This window comes from Rhinoderma darwinii, chromosome 2 (genome assembly GCF_050947455.1).
Source record: "Rhinoderma darwinii isolate aRhiDar2 chromosome 2, aRhiDar2.hap1, whole genome shotgun sequence".
NCBI classification, from domain to species: domain Eukaryota; kingdom Metazoa; phylum Chordata; class Amphibia; order Anura; family Rhinodermatidae; genus Rhinoderma; species Rhinoderma darwinii.
In genome coordinates this window covers 365,774,262-365,799,695 of record NC_134688.1, presented here as the reverse complement: position 1 = coordinate 365,799,695, position 25,434 = coordinate 365,774,262, and the positions used below count along the sequence as shown (strand labels likewise).

The 25,434-nt window shown below is 43.4% G+C and overlaps 1 protein-coding gene and 1 long non-coding RNA gene across 3 annotated transcripts in view; one reads left to right on the top strand and one right to left on the bottom strand.

The window, feature by feature from the left end:
• The window catches only part of PPM1J (protein phosphatase, Mg2+/Mn2+ dependent 1J), a 220,527-nt gene that overhangs the window by 15,449 nt on the left and 179,644 nt on the right, over positions 1-25,434 (bottom strand). The window lies entirely within an intron of this gene.
• Positions 1-25,434, top strand: part of LOC142743258 (uncharacterized) — a 126,089-nt gene that overhangs the window by 50,187 nt on the left and 50,468 nt on the right. The window contains exon 5 of the long non-coding RNA XR_012881527.1: positions 4,458-4,511. This is a non-coding gene — a long non-coding RNA (uncharacterized LOC142743258). The remainder of the gene's footprint in view (positions 1-4,457; positions 4,512-25,434) is intronic.

The window sequence follows — 25,434 nt, the reverse complement described above, 5'->3', positions numbered from 1 at the left end:
GGCCATTTCCACATTCTCTCTCTCTCTCTCTCTCTCTCTCTCTCTCTCTCTCTCTCTCTATCTATATATAACATTCAAGTAGCTTCTTTTATTGATTGCAAAACAATAATACTCCCTAACGTCCGTTGCACATCGATGTGCCACTCGGGCTGTTTTTAACGGCATCCGAGTGGCACTGATAGTCTTTAGGGACCCATTCACTATTCATTAATGAAAAAAATTGAAAGTTGCACCAATCACACTGATAAACATTTTTATTAAAAAAAAATTCACAGGTGTACACAACCTTTTAGAAATTGACTACAAGATTCTTTCCAAAATTTTAGCGAACAAATTGTAATTAAACCCTTTCAGCAAATGGATGTGAATGTTCCTCAAAATATGACCAATAAAAATTATAGCTCGTCCTGCAAATAAAAACAAGTTGTGACGCAACTCCGTTGACAAAAAAATATATAAAAATGATGGCTCTCCGAATATAACACCAAAACATATTTTTTTTTTTAAAAAAGTGTTTTTATTGTGTAAAAGTAGAAAAACCATAAAAAAAAATATATAAATTTGGTAATGCTCAAGTGAATGGGAGAAGGCTGTATTACTGTGAACCGCCACTACATGGTGATTCACCGTAGGAGCAAGGAATGAAGAAGCCTGATCTTTCAAGGCAGCTGATCAGCGGAGGTGCCAGGTTTCGGACCCCCACTGATCAGATATTGATGGCCTATCCTGATATAGGCCATCAATTTCTTATCAGTGGACAGTTCAATGTGACAGGGTTACCAGCGGTCACATTGAAAGTATGTGAATGTGATCGCTAGTAACCCTGGTCACATAGCTAATGCAGAGAAGTCACTTTAGGAGTCCCTGCATTAACTTTTTCTGGCCCATGGGACCTCCATGATTATTAATAACTATTAATATTTCTGGCACATCTCTAGGTCCCATGCGCCACAATACAAACTGGAGTTCATTGACCTCTAGTTTCTATTGCGGCGCAGAGGAGAAGACAGAAGTTTGCGCTAGGTGAGTATAATTTTTTTTTTCCATGTTACTACCTTTTTATTTATTTTTGTTTTGCAGGTACCGCTGGGCCATTTGGACTGCGTTGTAGATTCGTTGGACTACTTCGACCTATGTTTTTTTTTTGCTTTTTTTTTCATTTAAAATTGTTAATGAGGGTTGTGTGGGGGAGTGTTTATTTCAATAAAAAAAATTTTTTTGGGGGCGTGGCTGCTAGCGCATGGAGTAGGACGCATTTGGATCCAGCTCCCTAGCTCCTAGGCTGTAATCGACTAACATCGGCTCACATAGAGGTCATCGGTGACTCTAATTGTCACTATCACACTCCGGACAACTACCGGACACTTACCCTGCCAAGATGGGGAGGATAAGAAAGAAGCCGGCCACAGCAAAGCTCAGAGTTTTTTCTGGCGGCACAAATCCAAAATGGCGCTGGCTCGCCGTCATCGGTGCCTCAAGGAAATCCAGAAGTCAGCCGGCGGTCTTCGGGAGCTGCTAGAGGTGCAGGCCTCACAGTCTCCTCACCCTGCTTTCCTCGGTCCTCCGATGCCTCGCTGCTGCACTCTGCTTCTCATGCTGGGATGTTTTCCTCCAGGCCGCCATCTTCTCCAACTGTGAGTACTGCTAGCTCTCCTGCAGAGCATGTGCTTAACATGGCGCCTGGGTTACTGCACAATACTGAGGCTGATAAGCCAGTGACTGAAGCTGCACTTAAACATCTGCTGTATTGATCTTCATACAACAGTCTATCCAGCATGCATTTCATGATTTACAGAAAGATTTTATTGCCTTGAGGGACAGAACCTCTCATATTGAGAATAAGTTGGCAGAATTCTCTGTTGCTCACAAAGACTTGGTGGATACTAATACGTGTTTGGAAGAACAAGTGGAAGCACTGACATAAAATTGCAGACCTGGAAGACCGGTCACATCGCAATAATGTTAGTTTTCGAGGTATACCTAAGGACATAACAAATATTCAACTGGTGGAATACTTAATGGATCTTTTTGTGGCCCTCTTGCCGGAGGCGTCGCAGTTGGATTTGATGATTGACATGGTACATCGTATCCCTAAACCAAGATCCCTGCCTGCCTCAACGCCTAGAGATGTGATTGCCCGTATCCATTTCTATCACTTCAAGGATAAGCTCCTGTTTGCAGCTAGGAATGTGACCTCTCTTCCTGACCGGTTCCGGAATGTACAGCTATTTGCCGACCTTTCTTCAGTTACGTTTCTATGCAGGAGAGAATTTGTGTCAACTACACGGATTCTTCGTGACTGCCAGATTCCCTATAAATGGGGTTTTCCTGTTAAACTGATTATCTCGTACAAGGATTCGAAACATGTGGTGGATACTCCGGCCAAGGCCGCTGCTCTCCTTAACAGCTGGAATTTAGAGGTCGGGGGCCTTTCTAAGTCTGGAACCTCCTCACTGCCTCATGCTGTCTCTCCGCCTAAGAAGCTTCACCGCCTCGATGCAGAGTGGGGAGAAGTCAGTCATCGTCGGTCTTCTATATCTTAACTGTATACAGCTATTTCATTCTGCTTTTCACTTGAACTGGTGAAATGCAATTTGTGTGTATGAGGCGCCTCCATGGAGGCAGATAGATATATGCTGTAATTGTTTTATATCCTTTTCTCCTCCTATTTAGGTCTGGTGAGCTCTCATTATTATGGCCTAGGGTGGGGTCATGTCTGTTATTTGTTGATGCAGATTTCCCTCCCTTCTAGGATTGCCGTGTCGGATAGTCGGGTGCGGCCTAGTTTGTTTTACTCTGTTTTTTGTTTCCTTGTCCGCATGTTGGATTGGGTTGTTCTGTTAGCTAAGCTCACTGGTCATACCTTAATATGTCTTACTACCACACTGAGAGTGGATGCGGTGCTACTAAACTGCGGGGGTTTTTGAGACATTGTCTTTTTGTTTTTCAATATGGTGCTTAGATTTTCCTCCCTGAATACTAAAGGGCTGAACAGCCCTTTCAAACGATCTATGCTATGGGCTGAAGCCAAGAAGTTGCAGGCATCTGTACTTTGTCTGCAGGAGACGCATTTGAACCATTCAGATATGTTTCGGCTAAAAAATAAGCAGTTTCCCCATATATACACAGCTCCGGCAGTCTCAAAAAAGAGGGGAGTGTCTATAATAATTAATCATTCGGTTGCATTTGTACAGGATCTTGTGCACATAGACCCGGAAGGTCGATATATTATTCTTGTATGTCATTTGAATAATGTGCAATATACCATTGTCAATGTGTATGTACCAGACACCCATCAAATTCGATTTATTAACAGACTCTTTAAAAAGATTCACAAGTTTCAACGGGGGCATCTTGTAATGATAGGAGATTACGATAAAGTTATGTGGCCTTCTTTGGATTCCACAGCTCCTGGTGCTACGCATTCTTCCTCTGATTTATTTAAGGTTATGTCTGGAGAAAGTCTGATGGATGTCTGGCGCTTGCAACATTTAAATGAAAAAGACTTTACATTCTTTTCACATCCCCACGGTACCTACTCACGAATTAATATGTTCTTTGTAGATAAGTATTTATTTGATAGGGTTTCCTCCTCTCAAATAGGACTTTCACGTGGTCAGACCATGCACCCATTTCAATGTCAATATCTGAAACTTTTAATAAACCCCCCCCTCATTCCCTTGGCAGATTAATCACTTTATTTTACATTCCCCTAAATACCAGGACTCACATATTTCCAATATGGAAGAGTTCTTTAAATTTAATATGACTCCTGATGTGACCCCCACAACAGTTTTTGTGTGCTCATAAAGCCTATATGAGGGGACATTTCCTTAGCTTAGCAGCTAGAGACGAAACCTTTTAGCTTCCCTAAGTTTTTTAACTATTAGAGGAAATTCTCCGTCTTACGCAATTGAACAAGGGAAAGGTATGTGCTGACAGATCTCGTGTGCTTAGTCACCTCCATACACAGTTACACCAACTTGACTTATATAAATAGAATAGAGCGTTACGGAGGCTAAAAGTTAAGTATTACAGACATAGCAATAGAGCGGGTGCCCTCTTAGCGCAACAATTAAAGCATCAAGCTTTTAAGGCTAGAGTTCCCTTTCTCTATAACCAGTAAAACTAAATTATATTTAATCCCCAGGATATTGCAAATTCTATAGCGCAATACTACTCTTCTCTTTATAATTTAAACCAAGACCCTGCTGTTCCTCAGCCTTCCCACTCTGACATTGCTGACTTTTTGGAGTCTATTTCCCTTCCGCGAATCTCGTCTCAATTGACTGCTTTGTCTCAGCCTTTTCAACTTATAGAAATTATGGATGCTGTAACTACTCTAAAGTCGCAGAAATCTCCAGGTCCTGATGGTTTTATTAATGACTATTTAAAAAAATTTAGATCTATTCTTGGCCCACAGCTTTTACATCTTTTCATACATATCCACTCCACAGGTCAATTCCCTCCGGAAATGCCCCGGGCCACGGTTATAACGTTACCCAAACCAGGTAAGCCTGCTGATAGACCGCAAAATTTTTTGGCCCATCAGTTTACTTAACACAGATTTAAAATTGTACTCTAAAATTTTGGCCATGAGATTGGCTTCAGTACTACCTCAATTGATTCATCAAGATCAGGTTGGATTTATTAGGCAGAGATCCTCAGTGGATGGTACGAGGCGATTTGTGGATCTCATTGACTTGGTGGGGAGCAGGCGGACGCCTTCTCTGCTTCTATCTTTGGATGCGGAGAAGGCGTTTGACCATGTGCATTGGAGGTACCTAGAAGCTGTTCTTACCAAATTTGGTATCACAGGGAAAGCCCGAGACATTATTATGGCCTTGTATACTCATCCTTCCGCTACTGTACTAGCTTCAGGCTATCAGTCTTCCCCGTTCTCTATCTCTAATGGCACCCGTCAGGGGTGTCCGCTCTCTCCGCTAATTTTCACTCTAGTGATGGAACCGTTGGCGGCGGTCATAAGATCAACTATAGAAATACGAGGGGTAACTATTGGGCAAAAAGAACACAAAATTGGGCTATTTGCTGACGATGTCCTTATGGTTTTGTCTGATCCTTGTGCCTCCCTCCCGCATATTATGAATATTCTAAACACATTTAGTGCTGTCTCTTACTATAAATTAAATGAAATAAGTCACAAATTATGAATATGGGTTTACCACCTCCTGTGGTTCAGTCTTTGCAATCCTTGCACTCCTTTCAGTGGTCATCCCAGGGGTTACCTTACTTGGGGATTCAGTTAACATATCCAGTGTCTCAGATGTATACTCTCAATTATCCCCCTTTACTGGGTCAGCTAACTAAGGAGTTAGATGAGCACCTTAGGTTTGAAGTCTCATGGGTATGGTGTATTGCAGCACTTAAAATATTGATTTTGCCTAAAATCCTGTATTTGTTTAGAAACTTGCCTATCTGGATCCCTGCTTCATACTTCCACAACCTTCAGAATTTATTAGTGAAATATGTATGGAAAAAACAAAATCTAGGGTTGCCATTCAGGTTCTATATCTTCCTATATCTAAAGGTGGCTTGGGTTTTACTCATATCACGGCATACTACCATGCTTGCATTTTGGATCAGTTGCGACAGTGGTTGCACCCCATGAAGTCCAAGCATTGGGTTCTCATTGAAGGGACATGGGAGCATTTTGACTCCCTTGATTTCTATTTATGGGCTGTGGCACTCAAAATGTCCATCCCTGCCCCACCTATGTTAACCATTAAGGCTGCTCTATCTTTGTGGAAATTGATGGTGGTTAAAAAAGCCCTTTTCCCTCTGCGGATAGCTGAGTTGTCTATTCGGATTCTCACAATTGATTCCGAATATGAACTTGTCTCTCGGGGAGGCGAAGGATATTGGGACTGTTGGAGATGTTTGGAGTGGAGGTGTTCTTCCTACTTTTGCAGAGCTAATTCCTAAGTTTCACTTGCTAACAACTGAATTTTATAAATATGTCAGAGTATGTCATTTCCTATTGGGAGTAAGTGGTAGTTCCCTTTCCTCTAAATCTCTTTACGAATTATTTTTTTTATCAGCACTCTAAAACTGCAAAAGGAGTTTCTAAGGCATATCTGGCTATTTTGGATATTTTGCAACAAACTACCCTCCAATGTGTTGAACGGTGGGAGACAGACTTATCTTTATCTCCGTGCAGTGTAGATTAGGACGCCACTTTCTCCTTGGCCTCTCAGCTGTCAAAATCCACTCACCACTTAGAAGCTACTAGGAAAGTACTATATAGGTGGTACCTGACGCCTCACCGCCTCTCTGTCATCTATCCTAATTCTTCCAATGTATGTTGGAGATGTTGTTCGGAGGTGGGAACTCTTAAACACATTTTTTGGTATTGATCAGCTCTTAGATCCTTTTGGGAGAAAATAGATAAATTATTATCAAATGTCCTACAATACCCATTAGAATGTACCCCGGCACTGGCCCTGCTTAATGTGGGATTAGGCGATTTTCATTGTCATGATTAAACGATTATTTTCCATGTGTTGTGCTCTGCAAGAATTCTTATCGCTAAGTATTGGAAGAAGACCTCCACTCCTACGTTGACTGAGGTGATTCAATATGTAAACCTTAACTGTATCATGGAACGTACGATTTTTCTGCAAAGAACCCATGTATCACAATGTCTTCCTTGGGACAAATGGACTGCTTCCCGCTACTATGTAGATTCTCTTTATTCCTAATTCATTTATCCTTGCCAGTCTATGACCCTGTGAGCTATGCTTAGTTTTGTTATGCTTAGTTTTGTTTGTTCTTGTTTTATTTCCTTATTTTGACTTTAATCTCAAATTTTGATTTATAATCTTCCTACTCAGGGATCGCATATATTTTGAGTTTTTTGTGACTCCATGACTATCTAATGTGCATTATATTGTATGCTTGAGGTCAAAGATTCTGTACACTACGACTCACTTGGATTTTGTACTGTCTATTTTTATAGCTGTCAGTGGGGGATGTCCCACTATTCATATGTATATTTCGATGTATGTGATACCTTTTTGTTTTTCTCAATAAAAAATTTATGTTATAAAAAAATATATATTTTCTTATGCCTTAGTAATGGCAGTTGTTTGTTTGACGATGTCGATTACTAAGTTAGGCTTAGTATTAGCCAGTAAAAAGGCTAGCACTAACCCCCCCATTATTACCCCGGTACCAACTGCCACCATGGGTACCGGGAAGAGCCGGGTACAATTCAGTACCCGACCATCTGTAGTCAGGGCAGCTGTAGGCTGGGAAGGGCTGACAACTGCCGTTACTAAGACGCTAATAAAGTATTAAAAAACAAACGTAACTCCCTGTTCACAGTTATTCCTGACGCAAGGAACCGCGTCTGAATTGGCGCCAAAAAACTTCTGAAATCTCTCTCTCCCCCACCATATTGAGGGGGATGAGGCAGCTTTTCCCTGGGTGGCTTTTGGCTGCTCGCGGGGAAAAAAAAGCAGCATGTCCTTTCTTGCCGTGATTTCTGCCTCTGACCTCCAAAATCAACGGGAGGCAGAAAAAAACCCACGGCGCTCATTTCCGAGGATTTTTGCCCCCTGAAGGAATTCTGAGGCAGATTTTTGTTTTTCTGCTTCCAAAAAACTCAGTGTTAACAGGGCCTAAGGGTGTATTCACACAGTGCGGTTTTGTCAAGTTTTTCTCAATTCTGAAAATCGCGGTAAAAACGCATTAATTTTTGATGCGGTTTTCGGCCACGCGGCAAAACCGCACTGTGTGAATACACTCAAATATTTTTTTTATTTAAATAAAAACTCCCCAACAAAACCCTCGTTAAACATTGTATTTAAAAAAAAAATTCTAGATCATAAAAGCAGTCCAACAAATCTACGACTTAGTCTAAACAGTCCAGCGACCTTCCAAAACAAAAAAATAAATGTTGGAGTATAAAAAAAAACAAAAAACTTGTACTCCCCTATAGCAGACTTCTGTCTTCTCCCCTGCTCCGCAGTAGAAACTAGAGGTCAATGAAAAATAATTCCGTTATGGCATGTTCACACGGAGCTAAAAAAAACAAAAAAAACCTATGCAAGCATGTCAAGTACACTAATGTTTCTTATGAAGCGCTTTTTTTTTTTTTGGTGCGTAATTAGGACTTCCATTGATTGAGAACAGAAATTACCCAAAGTGCTTTTACGCAATGCGTTTTTAAAAAAACGCCCACGTAAAAAAAAGCACATATGTACTAACGGCGCGCTTTATCATTGATGAAAATGGGAAGCTTAATAAAGCGTTTTATTTTGTGTTATTTGGTGCGTAAAATATGCCAAAAACCATGTCAAATACATGCCGTGTGAATCTGTCATCTGAAAAGTCATTCACCACAGCGTCCTCCCCCTTGACTCTCCTCATTCTCAGCCTTTTGGTGTGTCCTGTAGCTGCTTGCTGCTGTTATCAGCACATCCTACCATTGTACAGTCACTCCCAAAATAGGGCTGCAGAGTGGTAGGCAATTTGAAGACACCTCTCCCTGGCTTGTTACCAAAAATAAGGAGGGGTTGTGAGTGTTGTCACTAGGAGGGTGTTCCTCCCACATTTACACCAGCTGTGAGTCAGGTTGCTCTGCCTGATTCACTTTGCTGCAATTATGGGAAGTGCTCCCTCTGGTGGCCAACATAGGAAAACATCAAATTATTAATTAATTTTTAATACTTCCAACCCTGTGGAAGAAAAAAAATATATAATAAAAATAAGCAACTTATTAAGTTTTTATTTTTAATGTGCTGCACATTCCCTTCAAGGCTAAAGCTAGCTGCGGTGGCAAGGGCAAAATCCTCCCCCCTACTTGCCAATCCATCACAATTAAAATTCATAACCGATATTCCATTAAAAGCATTCGAACAGTGATAGCCGCCACAGTAGCGGCAAAGGAAGCACACTATACACCCTCTATGTCACTTAGTCTGGATGTTGAAAAGGCAAGGTGTCATGGCCCTTCTTTTCCACTACCTTACCCTCCTGCTGCCTCTCCTAAACATAAGAACAAGCATTGTCACCCCTAATAAATGACAAACAAATCTCACCCAGAGACCTGTTAATGGGAACCAGACAGGACTGCCCCCTATAGGCCCTACTATTTAGTCTATCTATTAATTATTTTACAAATATCAAATACATTCTAGAGCATACAAGGAAAGATAAAGAGTTGCATATGGCAGTGTTCGCAGATGACCTCCTCCTCACGATTTTTTAACCCAAAACAACATGTTCTTGGACCTCTCCTAACAAATCCAATTCCTAGGTAGTCTTTCAGGGCATACGTACACTTTAATTTGGACAAATGCAAAGCCCTTCTATTAAAGGGGTTTTCCGGAAGTAAAAAATTACTTTTAATTAAACTAAACAATAAAAAACATTTAACTTTGTAATGTACTTACGTTTGATTAGCTGGCTGTATCGTCGTATCCCCTCTTCCGTCACGTGACCGCTTGTCCATGTAAAATTTGCACTTCCTGTGCATACCCGTCCATTCGCGCCTAACTTCCGGTTTGTGGTTTCCGGTTTGCACAGTGTACGGCTACGTCATAAATGACGTAACTGTACCACGTGTTTTCCCCATCTGCTTAGAGCATGCGTGGTTGACACTACCACGCATGCTCTGTTAAATAATATGGCTGGGTCTTCAGCAGAAGTGTTTCATTGCGCATGCGCAAGTTTTAATATGTGGTGTCGGTGTGCACTGTGACGGCCGTGTCTGCCGTAGCTCGCTCTCTCCTTCTCCTCCTCACAGTCCGAAGCGCATGTGAGGAGGAGGAGGAGGGTGTTTATTTGCTCACTGTAGGAGCGGAATCCCCAAACCCGGGATTGGGGATTCCGCTCCAGGAGAAGTCACAGACTTCACTGTGTCCATATATGGACACAGTGACTTCTAAAGCGGAATCACCGGCGAATTGGCCGGGGATTCCGCTCCAAGAGAAGTCACAGACTTCACTGTGTCCATATATGGACAGTGACGTCAGGGACTAATGAAGCGGAATCCCCGCCGATGTGGCCAGGGATTCCGCTCCAGGAGAAGTCACGGACTTCACTGTGTCCATATATGGACACAGTGACTTCTGAAGCGGAATCACCGGCGAATTGGCCGGGGATTCCGCTCCAGGAAAAGTCACTGACTTCACTGTGTCCATATATGGACAGTGACGTCAGGGACTTCTGAAGCGGAATCCCCGCCGATGTGGCTGGGGATTCCGCTCCAGGAGAAATCACTGACTTCACTGTGTCCATATATGGACAGTGACGTCAGGGACTTCTGAAGCGGAATCCCCGCCAATGTGGCCGGGGATTCCGTTCCAGGAGAAGTACCTCACTTCACTGTTCATATATGGACAGTGAAGTGAGGGATTTCTCCAGAGCCGTCCCCTACAGGAAAGTACGGAGGGTGGCATTGCCTACAGGGGGGCTATGTGGCATTACCTACAGGGGGGGCTATGTGGCATTACCTACAGGGGGGGGCTATGTGGCATTGCCTACAGGGGGGGGGCTATGTGGCATTACCTACAGGGGGGGGCTATGTGGCATTACCTACAGGGGAGGGCTATGTGGCATTGCCTACAGGGGGGGGGGGCTATGTGGCATTACCTACAGGGGGGGCTATGTGGCATTACCTACAGGGGGGGCTATGTGGCATTACCTACAGGGGGGGCTGTGTGGCATTACTTACAGGGGGCTGTGTGGCACTGCCTACAAGGGGGATGTGTTGCACTGCCTACAGGGGGGCTGTGTGGCATTACCTACAGGGGGGCTGTGTGGCATTACCTACAGCGAGGCTGTGTGGCATTACCTACAGGGGGCTGTGTGGCATTACCTACAGGGGGGCTGTGTGGCATTACCTACAGGGGGGCTGTGTGGCATTACCTACAGGGGGCTGTGTGGCATTACCTACAGGGGGGCTGTGTGGCATTACCTACAGGGGGGCTGTGTGGCATTACCTACAGGGGGGCTGTGTGGCATTACCTACAGGGGGCTGTGTGGCATTACCTACAGGGGGGCTGTGGCAGTATCTATAGAAGGTAGTGAATGGGGCCGCAATTCTCTCGTGGATTTTCGGGGGAATTGTGCCCACAAAAGCACGTTAGTGTGTATGGGGCCTTACATACATTTATAGTAAATTATGTAAAAAAAAAGAAACGTTTTACCATTGTTTGGAGTAGTGTTTGGCGTTTGCTTCACTGTAAGTCCCTGTTCACACAGTTTTTTTGCAGGCAGAAAATTCTGCCTCAAAATTTCGCTTGAATTTTCAGCCAGATTTTGATCTTCCTCCACGCCGTTTGCCACGATTTTCGCCCGCGGGCATTGAGCGCAACGGGCAAAAACGCTGCGAAAAACGCTTTCTCTGCCTCCCATAGATGTCAGAGGGAGGTCAGAGGAGTAAACGCCCGAAGATAGGGCATGTCGCTTCTTTTTCCCTCAATGGCCGCGGGCAAAAAACGTGGCAAACGGCGTGCAGGCAGGTCAAAATCTGCCTCCAAATTCAAGACAGAATCTTGATGCAGAATTTTCTGCCAGCAAAAAAACTCAGTGTGAACAGGGCCTAATACAGGATCTATTGGAACAGATCCAGCAGCAGGTGAGGTAAATGTGCTGACTGGATTGTGTGTACCAAGATGTCGGACTTAGGGCATGCCCCCACGTGGCGGATTTTCTCCGCAAGTGTCCGCATCAATGCCGCACATAATCCGCATTGTGGATTACGCTGCGGATCTGCCCAAAATGTGCAGTAAATTGATGTGGACTAGCTGCTGCGGACTGCGGAAAAAGTGCTTCCCTTCTCTCTATCAGTGCAGGATAGAGAGAAGGGACAGCACTTTCCCTAGTGAAAGTAAAAGAATTTCATACTTACCGGCCGTTGTCTTGGTGACGCGTCCCTCTTTCGGCATCCAGCCCTACCTCCCTGGATGACGCGGCAGTCCATGTGACCGCTGCAGCCTGTGATTGGCTGCAGCCGTCACTTAGACTGAAGCGTCATCCTGTGAAGCCGGACTGGAGACAGAAGCAGGGAGTTCTCGGTAAGGGCATGCCCCCACGTGGCGGATTTTCTCCGCAAGTGTCCGCATCAATGCCGCACATAATCCGCATTGCGGATTACGCTGCGGATCTGCCCAAAATGTGCAGTAAATTGATGCGGACTAGCTGCTGCGGACTGCGGAAAAAGTGCTTCCCTTCTCTCGATCAGTGCAGGATAGAGAGAAGGGACCGCACTTTCCCTAGTGAAAGTAAACGAATTTCATACTTACCGGCCGTTGTCTTGGTGACGCGTCCCTCTTTCGGCATCCAACCCGACCTCCCTGGATGACGCGGCAGTCCATGTGACCGCTGCAGCCTGTGATTGGCTGCAGCCGTCACTTAGACTGAAACGTCATCCTGGGAAGCCGGACTGGAGACAGAAGCAGGGAGTTCTCGGTAAGTATGAACTTCTATTTTTTTACAGGTTGCTGTATATTGTGATCGGTAGTCACTGTCCAGGGTGCAGAAACAGTTACTGCCGATCGCTTAACTCTTTCAGCACCCTGGACAGTGACTATTTACTGACGTCTCCTAGCAACGCTCCCGTAATTCCGGGAGCCCCATTGACTTCCTCAGTCTGGCTGTAGACCTAGAAATACATAGGTCCAGCCAGAATGAAGAAATGTAATGTCCAAAAAGCAAGACGAATCCGCAGCACACATAACATGTGCATGACAGCTGCGGACTTCATTGCGGAATTTAGAATCTCCATTGAAGTCAATGGAGAAACTCCGCTATGAGTCCGCAACCAGTCCGCCACTGGTCCGCAACAGACAGAGCATGCTGCGGACACCAAATTCCGCTCCGCAGCCTATGCTCCGCAGCGGAATTTTACTCAACGTCTAAACGAACACTTCTAAATTAAAGTGGAAGTCAATGGAGAAACTGCTCCGCTGCGGATTAACGCTGCGGAGTGTCCGCAGCGGAATTCAAGTGAAATTCCGCCACGTGTGAACCCAGCCTTAGGTGGAGTGGGCAGACTTAGGGCATGTTCACACGGCCTATTTTCGTCCGTTTTTCGGGCCGTAAACTCCCGAAAAACGACCGAAAAATCCGAAGCAGAACGCCTCCAAACATCTGCCCATTGATTTCAATGGGAAAACGGCGTTCTGTTCCGAAGGAGCGGTTTTTTTATGTGTTTTTTTACACATAAAAAAACGACCGCGAAAAAGAAGTGCAGGAAACCTCTTGAGACGTTTTTGGAGCCGTTTTCCATAGACTGTAGTGAAAAAGCTCCAATAACGGGCGTAAAAAACGCAGAGAAAATCGCGATTTGCACAAAAAACTTCTGAAAATCAGGAGCTGTTTTCTCTTGAAAACGGCTCCGTATTTTGAGACGTCTTTGCCTGTGAACATACCCTGACATTTATCAGGCTGTGGAAGGGGCGGGGGAGGGAAACGGGTGCCTGGACTTAGATCAGGGATAGATGGAGACACAAAGGATAATGATGATTATTACTGTGTAAGGGCTTATTCAGATGAACGTGTAATACGTCCGTGCAACGCGCGTGATTTTCACGCGCCTCACACGGACCTATATTAGTCTATGGGGCCGTGCAGACTGTCTGTGAGTTTCATGCAGCGTGTGTCCGCTGCGTAAAACTCACGACATGTCCGATATTTGTGTGTTGTTCGCGCATCACGCACCCATTGAAGTCAAATGGGTGCGTGAAAATCAATCGCAGCACACGGAAGCACTTCCGTGATTCGCGCAACAGCAGTAAAAAGTATGAATGAAAACAGAAAAGCACCACGTGCTTTTCTGATTACAAACATATAAACAGTGTCATAATGATGGCGGCTGCGCGAAAATCACACAGCCGCGCATCATACGGGGCTGACACACGGAGCTGTTATGTACCTTTTGCGCGCACAAAACGTGTTTTTTGCGCAAGCAAAAGGCACACGCTGGTGTAATCCGGCCTCAGACAGTGTGCAGGGAGGGAGCTGTCTGCCTGTAATCTGTAATTAGAGCAGGGAAGGACCATGTGACCATAGAGGGGCGTGGCAGTATGCAAATAGCTGAGGTGCTTTGTAGGAAGGGGGAAGATGCAACTGTCTCCTCAGATGCAGCCGGGGATCATGGGTATAGTGGGTTACAAGACAGGAAACAGCCAGTAAGGGATGTAAACAAACAGCAAGGGATGTAAACAAACAGAAAAAGCAGCAGTGACGATGGAAATCAAACAGAAACTGGTTAGAAGTTTAATAGGGGGTATTAGGGAAGGCAAATCAAGGCTGGGGGACATTTTTTAGGAATTTTTTTTTCCTGGACAACCCCTTTAAAATCTATACCTAAATAGTTATCTGCCTTCCCCTTTTTTAAATGGTGTTCCAAATCAATATTATATTTGCAAGTGGCTATAACCTGCTCTCTGAGAAAATGATACCACCACAATAATTCTTGTTACATTTGGACTCTTGAAAATACCCTACAACATTTTTAGTCTAACATTTAGGCCTTATTCACACGAGCGTATTTCACGTCCGTGTTATGTTCGTTAAAGCAACGGACGTCACACGGACCTATGCAATTCAATGGGGCCATTCAGACATTCAGTGTTTTTCATGCAGCGTGTATCCGCTGCGTGAAACTCACTGCATGTCCCATACTTGTGCATTTTTTGCGCATCACGCACCCATTGAAGTCAATGGGTGCGTGAAAATCATGGACAGCGCGCGGACGCACATCCGTGTGCCATGCATTTTTCACGCAACAGTGGCTAAAGAAATGATAAGGAAAATAAAAAACGCCTCCTTCAGTTTATTTTGCGGACGTAAAAAACGTGTGACATACGGATGACATACGCGCCTAAAAAATGCAGACACGCACTGTACACGGAGGTCGCACGGAACAGCAACACAAGAAAAACGCCATGCGTTTTTTACGCGGGGAAAAATGGACACGTTCGTGTGAATTAGGCCTTATAGGAAAGCTAACATCAAAATGGTAGAATTGCCCAGATGGTTATATTTATCACAATCTCTCCCTATTTACCTAAGACCACAAGACTAAAAACAGATTAACTACCTATATCAAACATATATCTCGGGAGGAAGACAAACCAAAATACCATACCATCTCCTTCAACAACCCAGACTTAACGGTGGCCTTAACTTTCCTAATATTAGAACATACAACCTGGCAGAACTTACTAGATGTATTAAGAACTGGATGCAATCTATCTCGTTTCACACCGATACAATCCTGCAAAAATGTCTTTACCAAATTTACTACGCATGACCTTTGCGTCCCTACCTGGTAATGGAAATTCAAAACCCCTATTTAGGCCCCCTGCACACGACCATGCCCATAATCACTGTCCGTAATTATGAGCACGGTCGGCCGCGGACAGCCACCGGCATTTGCTGATGAAAAATAAAAAATGTCTAAGTCCGGATTGGGTTAAGACTCCCTACCAGCTTAACCCCTTAACGACCGGCGTATAGTGTGTTTACGTCGGCCGTTCAGGGTAGTTCTTCTGAAGTGTCGGCTTTTCATGCCGGCACTTCAGAAGAACTTTCCCCGAATCGTGCGGGGTGCTGCTGAAAACCGGGCTGCTGGTAACAGCCTCGGACTTCAGGGCAATGATCGGAGACCACTAGTAGTGGTCTCGGATCGTATTTAACCCCTCAGATGCGGCACTCAATAGCAAGTGCCGCATCTGAGTGGTTTGGGAGGGAGGGGACCGCATCAGAGCGGTTTTCTCGGAGATCTCCTGAAGACCGGGCTGCTGGTAACAGCCTCGGGCTTCAGGGCAACGATCGGAGACCACTAGCAGTAATCTCCGATCAGTTTTAACCCCTCAGATGCAGCGCTCAATAGTAAGCACCACATCTGAGTGGTTTGGGAGGGGGGGGGCGCGTCGGAGCGATTTTCCCGGTCATCGGGTAATCTGCCTCTGAAGCCAAGGCTGTTAGCAACAGCCTTGGCTTCAGAGTGATGATCGGAGACCAATAACAGTGGTCTCCGTTTATGTGATCACTGTGAGAACCATTCACAGTGATCACAAAATGAGAAACAAAGTGTTTCTCCTACCTGTATCTCTGTCTCTCCTCACACTTGTTACTCTGTATGAGAAGAGACAGAGAGAGAATTTTACTGTGACACCAAAGACACAAAATCACAAAAAATCTAATATATAAACTTTATATAAACTTCAATTGTATACCTAGGCTAGGGTTATCCTTAGGGCAGGTTCAGACGTGGCGGAATTTTTCCGCTGCAAATGTTGGTTCAGATTTGGGGCATTTGCGCAACGAATCTGCACCAACATTTGCATATTTGAAAGGGAATTCAGACGTTGCAGAAAACACAGCGGACTTGCCACATATTTCAGTTTTTGCATTGCAAAGGCTGAAATACGCAGTGAAATTCCGCTTCTTCTCCGCAACAGACAGTGCAACGTCTGCACTAACTTTCCCAAAAATGTATAGAAACAAATGTAAAAAAGGGCCGCTGGGGAATTCCACAGCAATTCCGCCACGTGTGAACGTGCCCTTAGGGTTAGTCTAGGGTTATTTTAGGTTCTATTCTAGAGTTAGTCTAGGGTTAGCCTAGGTTTAGTCTAGGGTTTTTGTGTAGCGTACATGTGTGAAGTCTGTGTATTTTTTTTGTGCAAAAAAAAAAGTTTAAAGAATATATGTAAAAAAAAGGTGTTTGTTCGACATCAGTTTTTTGTGGAGCGTCCTTTTGTGACGTCCGTGTATTTTTGTCTGTGAAAAAAAAAAGTGAAGAAAAAATAATAAAATTTGTCTGCGTGTGCGTCTGGTTACAGTCTTTGTTGTATGTGTGTGTAATTACAATGGCCCATACATAGAAGGTTCAGGGTGGAAGAGGCATACGCCATGTTAATTTCTGACTCTGAGGAAAGCGATACAGAAACCGCTTCCGAGGAAGAAATGTTGTCTACCAGTGATAGCGACGACAGTGATACACTTTCTGCAAATGCAAGTGTCGCTGCAGAGTCCACAAGCACAGGGCATGTCGCAGAAGTACCACAAAACACGGCCCACTCTATGCCCCCAGAATATATTGAGTGGGTACCCACAGAGTAATTTTCCCCTAATATGCCAGAATTTATTGCCACACCAGGGATAATGTGGAAAATTTTACAGCCCTCGATTTTTAAAAAAATATTCATTACAGATGAACTATTGGAGCTGGTTGTCAACCAAACCAATCTGTATGCTCGCCAATTCTTTGCTGAAAAGCCAACGTCCTCCTATGCAAAACAATGGCACCCCACAAATACTGGCAAACATAAAAAAAAATTGGGGCTCATCCTCAACATGGGGTTAGTGAAAAAGCCCTCCATCCGGTCATATTGGGCAACAAGCCCTACACATGCCACATCTGTTTTTCCAGCCGTTATGACCAGAAGCAGATATGAAGTGATAATGCGCTTCCTTCATTTTAACGACAATCACCAGCCCCCCCCCCCCGTAGTGATCCAGGCCGTGACCGCCTGTATAAAATAAGGCCCCTGATGAAAATTTCAGAGGAGTCATTTATGCCGGTGTACAACCCCGAAAAAAACCTAGCGGTGGATCAATCGCTGATGAGTTACAAAGGCAGGCTCTCATTCCGCCAGTACATCCCCTCAAAGAGAGCAAAATATGGGGTTAAAATCTACAAGCTCTGTGAGAGCGGTACAGGCTACACATCTGCCTTTAGAATCTATGAAGGCAAAGACCGTGATATTACCCACATTATTAGCTCATTTACTTTCACCCTGTTTTTGTAGGGAGAACCAAAAGGGAGGGTTGCTTATTGGATAATGTTTCAAAATGCAGCAATAATGTATTTTCTGGAAAAACCTATTTTTTATTTCTTTCCACCTATTAAAAATACTCACTATACCCCTAGATGAATATTAGCAGGACATTTATACTTGTCAAAATGACCTGCAGTACCACGGCAAATATAGTGTGGTTCCATAAAATCAGCTCTGGCGTAAAAAGGCCTCCAAAAGCCAAAATGGACTCCTTCTATGATATGCCCTATAACGGGTCCATATAATAGATTAGACACACATATTTGGTATCGCCGTACACGGGAGAAATAGCAGAAAGTGGAAAGGTGTCACTTTTACCAATATGTCATATGGTGTTTTGAAATGGCTTAAGAAAAAGGGCACTTTTGTAAAAAAAAAAATGCAATTTACATTTTTTCAGCCCAAGTATGGATAAATTCTGTAAAAAGTGTGAAGGGTTAAAACAGAAATGGAACCGCTAGAAATAGACTTTAGAGTGTCCAGTTTGTAGAACACAATGTTTTTTTTACCATTATTTATTGGACTTCAAGTCCATTACCCATATATTACTACCATGGTGTAAAAAACGAAATTAAGACATTTTAGTGCTCAATTGAAAAAAGGGGCACTTGTGTTTTATACTATATTTGTGGTAAAAAAAAATAAACTACACCTCCAAGTCAGGTGTCCTTATGATCAGGATAAATTAAAAAATATATTTCAATACATTTGTATGATACAATTACTTTTATTTTAAAACTGTTACATTTTAACTGATGAAAAATCTAAATTTTTCTTTTTTTTTCTGTCTTTCCATGGCTATAAAAAAAGTTAACAAAAATGTTACCTATACATATATACCACAAAAAGGAAGCACTACATGTCCCAAGAAAACAGTGCAAAATTCACATCGATACATAAAACACATACAGAGTTATACTGCGTTACATCTGGGAATAGCAAAACTGCGAAAATTGCTCTCATCACTAAGGTTTAAAACACCTTCGGTATTAAGGGGTTAAACACCAAAATCACAAAAACACAACAAAAGTACTGTATAATGGAGAGATTTGTTTTTCGAGCCTTTCCTGGAGTTGGCTAACAAATACTGTCCAAAATCCTTTTATACACACCGTTATTTATTATGCAACTTACATATTCTCATGAGTTAAATCAGTAGAAAACGTCAATAGTCTTATTAAATGTTTGTGTTGAATTAAAAATTTAGAAAATTATAGATGTTGTATAACATACGGTTTGCTATCCCTAACTCAAGAAAAGTTTGCAAGGCAGGCAGTTCATACCAACATTAGCGCTTTTCCACCGTTTGTTTCAATGTGCAGCTGTGGCAGGAACACCAGGTTGTATTCATCAATCCTCCTGACACCTATGGTCGTTAACAAATGGTCGTTAACCTTGGTCGTTAACAAATCTCATCATGACATCATGCCATGTAAGGGTCAGTTTAAAAACATCACGGGTGTTCCTCATTCTTCTCCTGTACTATGCTGCACTACATAGTACAGAGCGATTGCAGGCCGTTTAAATAAAAACAAAAAAAACAGAAATATGCGTAATGTACAAATAGAACTTCTAAAATTTGCAAACCGTTGTTAAGCAGATTGCATTGATATCAGAGGTTTACTAAAGCCCACATTGGGCTACCCAAAACACTGGTTTATTTCCTGCGTAAGGGTTTTTCCACTCTATAATATTGCAGATCCTTTTTGTTAACGTTAACAAAATCCTGCATACATCATTAGCTAATATAGAAGACCGTTAGTGACAAGGAATTCATTTAAAAAAACTTACCAATTGGGGCACCGAGTGCTCCCACGACCTGGCCTGTAATCGGCATCCAACCCTGGAGTTGATCCGCTGACGCTTGTGGAAACATCCTCCACTTGGCGAGGTACAGTGAGGGGGGCTTCCTATTATACCAGTCCTCCTGGCTTTAGCTTGACTGTCACCTGGAGTGCGGCCATTTCCTCATGTGGGCAAGCTCTGTACCATCGGTCGGCGTCATATACATATAAGCCTCCTGTCAATGAGAGGCTGTGTGTGTCTGTGGTCTACAATCTCACCCGCTATTGCCCTAACATAACTGAGGCGTGGAAGTGGACTCCCACCCTGTGCCCCATCTAAGGTGGTCACAGGCGGAAGATGTCTCTTGACCCCAAGCCTTAAAGGTCATATTGGCCTGAGTCTATCTAGCCCATATCTGTAGGCCTTCAGCATTATAGGCCATACATTACTCCATTTATGTGGCCCCTGTATATAGGCCCCAAGCCTAAAAGGGCCATACAGGATTAAGTTTATGCGGCCAATATGTATAGTTCCCAACCCTTATAGGGTCATACAGGATTGAGTTTACTGTGCTCCTATGCCCACCGGGCATTACTGGTGGGGTAACCCAGTATTCTGGACTGCTGATTATTGCTCCCTGCTGCAATTCCCTCCTTACACTACGCGGATTTGAGCTGTGCTGCCATATATAACCTTACGTTTAGTCCGTCAGGCCAAAGGTACCCTGGGCCTTCTATTATTGGCCACCGATCCCTGACTTCCTGACCTGCAGAGTGTTACTCTTGACATGGCTGTTGTTCCGTCTATGGGCACTTCTGTTGATCGTGGTGATCTACTGCTCTTGTGCTACCCCTTAAATATTTGACTTAATGAAGGACACCCGTTGTTGAGCCATCGGACCAGATGCCCCTCTTAGACTCGGAGACACCATCTACCTCCTCTGAACTGAACCCTGAGATGCAAAAGGATTATGCTGGCTATTCAACAATGCCAGTCAGCCCTCGCCACCAGGATCAAAGAGTTTAAGATTGATTATATTTCTGTTGCGTCAAGATGCCTAGTGAGCCAGAAAAAGGGTTACAGAAGTGCTGCAATAGGTTATCAACTTGGAATATTGTGAGAATTCGATGCAACACACTCTCCTGAATCCTACTTTACGCTAAAAAAAAACACCTGCATCCACACTCAGTCACTGTAACCTGTGCTTTGTGGGGATCCCAAAGAAGGTTGAGGGGCCAAATAACAGCACGTTTCTAGAATATCTGCGTATAAAAACATATAGTTGAAACAATTTCTCGGATATGTTTATCATGGAAAGAGCTCACCGCTTCCTGCCTAAATCCCCCATGGAGCCCCATTGCAAAATTCCTGAACTATAGTCATCCCATCCTCCAGACTGCTTGTGACAAAAGGCCCTATCCACCTGGACAATACTAATGCTTTTATATTTCCAGATTTCTCCATTGAAGTGCAGGAGAAATGCTCTGGTTATGCTGAGGTTAAGCACCTGCAGGCAGCAAACTTCAAATACGCCATGCTGTACCCCTCCAGGATTCGTATTGTGGACAACGGCCAAGCTTATCCTTAGACTCTCCTAATGAAATCTGCTCATGGCTGGACTCTTGTGTGGTCCCAGCTGCCCACTCTCCTGCTACTGACTCATACTCCTGTTTTCCTGGCAATCTCAATGACAAGTTGTGATGCTAGTTTATACTGTGTTACAACTGCTTACTTATGGTTTTTTTTCATACCCTGTGCTTTTCCTTGTTTCAGCTGTATCTTATACGTTCATTTTGGACATCGTTGGGGTCCTCTAACCTCTTCTCTGGTTTTCCAGTTACGACACAAGTTGACACACTGTTCATGTTAACCATTTATTACCTCTTCTTTCTGGGTTTCCAGCTCTGGATCCAAGCCTCCACAGGTTTGTGGGGGTGGAATTTAATGGTGCTAGCGCAAATTTGTTCTCATTGATTTTCTGTGCGTTCAGAACACCTATTTGTGTTTTGCAATATCTGTTTTGAATTTCTTTCCCTTCTGGCTCATTTGCCTAAGGTAGACTCGGCGCCCCCTGGTGGTGACTAAAATGTTGAACCCTTTAGGGCTCTCTCCTTCAGGATCCTACAGACCTCACCAAGTCGTTTGGTGACTAATATAATTCCCTATACATGTCTACCTTCCAGCACACTTCTTGTGACACCCTGGTGTATTTAAAGTCTCTCCCTCATTGCTTCACTTTAACAGGACCAGCGTGATGACATAAGTGCTCCAATTACAGAGCAGGAAATTTCCATGGCCCTGTCTACAACTAAGAATCATAAATCTCCGGGTACTGATGGAATTCTGGTCAAGTTCTATAAAACCTATGAGGCAGACTTGACTGACAACAGTGTGCTATATTTGCTGTTCTCAAGGAGACCTACCATCTCACTTATGACTTCCACCTCCCCTTTCTCCAACTTAGACATGCAGTCCAGGCACATTTCCTGGGGCCTAATGACTAGAGGCCTCTTTTCCCATTCCTAAATACCTGCTCACGGCCCAGGCCAATGTTCAATTTCTATTTTGTATAGGGGTTTATTATCCTTTTACCTTAACCGGTTAAGGACTAGGCTGTTTTACAGCTAAATGACCAGAGCAAATTTCACAATTTTGCTATGCGCTTCTTTAGATGACTATAACTCAGCAGGTGAATAAAGTTCATCTTTGAATTTTACACTCTTTTTAAAGGACAGATAGGGCTTTGTTTTAGTGGCATTTGTCAGTATATATAATTTTTTTTTTTTTCTCTAAAGTGGGCAAAATTGGAAAAAAATGCAAGAATTTAACAATTGCGTCGGTTTATGCTAGCATTTTTCACACACGGTATGAACCACGGCCAAAATTAATCTCCTTTCACATTCTTCCACTTCTCCCGTGCATGGGGATACCAAATATGTGAGCCTTATTCACTGTGCGGGCATGTGCCAGGGCTTGGCATAAAAGGAGGCTTTTTGGCCTTTTCGGTCCAGGAATTCTGCATTTGATTTTATAGCAGCATACTGTTTTCTGGGGGGCCTAATGCTGCTGAAACATTAGAAACACCCCATAAATGACTTCATTCACACAAGTAGACCCCACAAGGTTTCCTTCAAGGGGTTTATCATATTTTTAGCAAGTCCAGTTTTCTTCTGAAAGTTTCTTGAATAAGATGGAACAAAATAAAATCAGCACTTTTTTAGCAAATGCGTCAGTTTAGGCTAGTATTTTTCACACACGGTATAGACCACGGACAAAATTCATCTCCTTTCACATTCTTCCACTTCTCCCGTGCATGGGGATACCAAATATGTGTGCCTTATTCGCTGTGCGGGCATGTGCCAGGGCTTGGCATAAAAGGAGGCTTTTTGGCCTTTTCGGTCCAGGAATTTTGCATTTGATTTTAGAGCCGCATACTGTTTTCTGGGGGGCCTAATGCTGCTGAAACATTAGAAACACCCCATAAATGACTTCATTCACACAAGTAGACCCCCACAAGGTTTCCTTCAAGGGGTTTATCATATTTTTAGCAAGTCCAGTTTTCTTCTGAAAGTTTCTTGAATAAGATGGAACAAAATAAAATCAGCACTTTTTTAGCAAATGCGTCAGTTTAGGCTAGTATTTTTCACACACGGTATAGACCACGGCCAAAATTCATCTCCTTTCACGTTCTTACACTTCTCCCGTGCATGGGGATACCAAATATGTGTGCCTTATTCACTGTGCGGGCATGTGCCTGGGCTTGGCATAAAAGGAGGCTTTTTGGCCTTTTCGGTCCAGGAATTTTGCATTTGATTTTAGAGCCGCATACTGTTTTCTGGGGGGCCTAATGCTGCTGAAAGATTAGAATCACCCCATAAATGACTTCATTCACACAAGTAGACCCCACAAGGTTTCCTTCAAGGGGTTTATCATATTTTTAGCAAGTCCAGTTTTCTTCTGAAAGTTTCTTGAATAAGATGGAACAAAATAAAATCAGCACTTTTTTAGCAAATGCGTCAGTTTAGGCTAGTATTTTTCACACACGGTATAGACCACGGCCAAAATTCATCTCCTTTCACGTTCTTCCACTTCTCCCGTGCATGGGGATACCAAATATGTGTGCCTTATTCACTGTGCGGGCATGTGCCAGGGCTTGGCATAAAAGGAGGCTTTTTGGCCTTTTCGGTCCAGGAATTTTGCATTTGATTTTAGAGCCGCATACTGTTTTCTGGGGGGCCTAATGCTGCTGAAAGATTAGAATCACCCCATAAATGACTTCATTCACACAAGTAGACCCCACAAGGTTTCCTTCAAGGGGTTTATCATATTTTTAGCAAGTCCAGTTTTCTTCTGAAAGTTTCTTGAATAAGATGGAACAAAATAAAATCAGGACTTTTTTAGCAAATGCGTCAGTTTAGGCTAGTATTTTTCACACACGGTATAGTCCACGGACAAAATTAATCTCCTTTCACATTCTTCCACTTCTCCCGTGCATGGGGATACCAAATATGTGTGCCTTATTCGCTGTGCGGGCATGTGCCAGGGCTTGGCATAAAAGGAGGCTTTTTGGCCTTTTCGGTCCAGGAATTTTGCATTTGATTTTAGAGCCGCATACTGTTTTCTGGGGGGCCTAATGCTGCTGAAAGATTAGAATCACCCCATAAATGACTTCATTCACGCAAGTAGACCCCACAAGGTTTCCTTCAAGGGGTTTATCATATTTTTAGCAAGTCCAGTTTTCTTCTGAAAGTTTCTTGAATAAGATGGAACAAAATAAAATCAGCACTTTTTTAGCAAATGCGTCAGTTTAGGCTAGCATTTTTCACACACGGTATAGACCACGGTCAAAATTCATCTCCTTTCACATTCTTCCACTTCTCCCGTGCATGGGGATACCAAATATGTGTGCCTTATTCACTGTGCGGGCATGTGCCAGGGCTTGGCATAAAAGGAGGCTTTTTGGTCCAGGAATTCTGCATTTGATTTTATAGCAGTGTACTGTTTTCTGGGGGGCCTAATGCTGCTGAAACATTAGAAACACCCTATAAATGACTTCATTCACACAAGTAGACCCCACAAGGTTTCCTTCAAGGGGTTTATCATATTTTTAGACAGTCCAGTTTTCTTCTGAAAGTTTCTTGAATAAGATGGAACAAAATAAAATTAGCTTTTTTTTTTAACAAATGCGTCAGTTTATGCTAGCTTTTTCACACACAAAATGGACCACGGACAAAATTCATCGCATTTCACATTCTTCCTCTTCTCCCGTGCATGGGGATACCAAATATGTGTGCTTTATTCATGGGCATGTGCCAGGGCTTGGCATAAAAAGAGGCTTTTTGGCCTTTTCGGTCCAGGAATTCTGCACTTGATTTTATAGCCGCATACTGTTTTCTGGGGGGCCTAATGCTGCTGAAACATTGGAAACACCCCAAAAATGACTTCGTTCACACAAGTAGACCCCACAAGGTTTCCTTCAAGGGGTTTATCATATTTTTAGCAATTCCAGTTTTCTTCTGAAAGTTTCTTGAATAAGATGGAACAAAATAAAATCAGCACTTTTTTAGCAAATGCGTCAGTTTAGGCTAGTATTTTTCACACACGGTATGGACCACGGCCAAAATTCATCTCCTTTCACGTTCTTCCACTTCTCCCGTGCATGGGGATACCAAATATGTGTGCCTTATTCACTGTGCGGGCATGTGCCAGGGCTTGGCATAAAAGGAGGCTTTTTGGCCTTTTCGGTCCAGGAATTTTGCATTTGATTTTATAGCCGCATACTGTTTTCTGGGGGGCCTAATGCTGCTGAAAGATTAGAATCACCCCATAA